Consider the following 1,505-nt stretch of genomic DNA (forward strand, 5'->3'; position numbering starts at 1 on the left):
CTTCATAGAATCCGAGGTGAAGTGACCCATTTTCTTCTATTTTTGGCAGAGTTGGTGAGGGACTATTAGTGTCAGTACTTCTTTAAACTTTTGATTGAATTCTCTAATACAAACTTCTAATTTGGGGATTTTAATGATAGTAACTTTTCAAAAATTGTAACAACGAATTCAATCTATACAACGATTTCTTCGTAAGTCATTTTTATTCAGTATTTGTCTTTCTATAAATTTGTTAATATTAGTGCTCACTTAGGCAGCACATATACTAGAATTGGAACAATACAGAGAAGATTATCATGGCCCCTGTGCGAGGATAACATGCAAATTCATGAAGCGTGCATATAAAAAGTGTTAATTTTATCGAGGTCCTCTAACCTCTAGACGTAAGGTGGTTCCCACTGAGCTTTGTATTTCTCCCTGTAATTTCAGTATTTGGCTCCCTTGTCCTCTTCTGTCCCTCTCTCCCTCCCCTTTCCTGACTTTACTCCTTCAGGGCTCCACATCCAACCTATATCTAGATTATACTTGTGTTTACATTTTATTATACAGTTTTAATTTTCCACAAAGGTACCTTGAGGTTAGTGTCTTAATTTTTTTTCTTAAATAAACTGTATTCCCAACTCAAACTCGTTACACACACTTCCTTCTGCTAGAACTCTACAACACAAACTCAAAGCATCTTGTTCAGTGCATTTTGATAACTAATTCATATGTTTTCTTTGATTAGTAATCATTTGCTAGTCTCATTTTACATATAAGAAAGTCAGGACCTACCCAAGGTCAGTATGTTGGTACACAATGACATAGCTAAAATAATTTTGGGAAAAACTAATAATTTTTTTTTATTTTGACTGGTCTAAGTTATCTAATGTTTCTCATACATATCTCAGAATCAGAATAATCAGGGTACTAGATCAAAGTTTCTGACTCCAGAGTTCACAACATTTTACTACTCTGCATTTTGATATATACAGATAAATTCCAAAGGAAATGCTATATGTCATTCATGTTTGTACAATTCAGTGTTTATTTGCATATATTTTTTAAAGTGCTGTAATAGGAAAGTGGGTAGGTAGCAAGGGACATTCTTGCTTGATTTTTCAGTTTCTGGTCTGTGTAGCCCTCTCTTGGAGTTTCTTTGATGCCAAATTTGAGTCTCCATCCCCTTCTGTATGCTTTTCTTGTTGTCCCAAATGCTATTGTCAAAATGGAGTAATCTATTTTGATTCATTTCTCAGCCTGGACTAATCCTGTGTGAAGAAGCAAGAATTTAAAACATTGCTCTTTGATTTTCCCATTCTGCAGTGTAATTCCCTCAATCAAAGTAGTGAAATACAGTTGATTGGTAGAAAAGCACAGACTCTGGGAGTTGAGTTCAAGTTCACAATAAGTCACTTATTAGCTGTGTGACCTTGAGCAAGTGTCTTAAACTCTTTTTGCTTCAGGGTTCTTACCTGCAAAATATCTATCAGTAGTGAGAACAAGAGCTCCTTAGGTTATAATTG

General features: G+C 34.8%; 1 pseudogene; it reads left to right on the top strand.

The window, feature by feature from the left end:
* Positions 1 to 241: 241 nt before the first annotated feature.
* LOC115072283 lies at positions 242 to 354 on the top strand (annotated as a pseudogene).
* The last annotated feature ends 1,151 nt before the right edge of the window (positions 355 to 1,505 follow it).

The sequence above is a fragment of the Nannospalax galili genome, unplaced genomic scaffold (genome assembly GCF_000622305.1).
Source record: "Nannospalax galili isolate Female #2095 unplaced genomic scaffold, S.galili_v1.0 scaffold1222, whole genome shotgun sequence".
NCBI classification, from domain to species: domain Eukaryota; kingdom Metazoa; phylum Chordata; class Mammalia; order Rodentia; family Spalacidae; genus Nannospalax; species Nannospalax galili.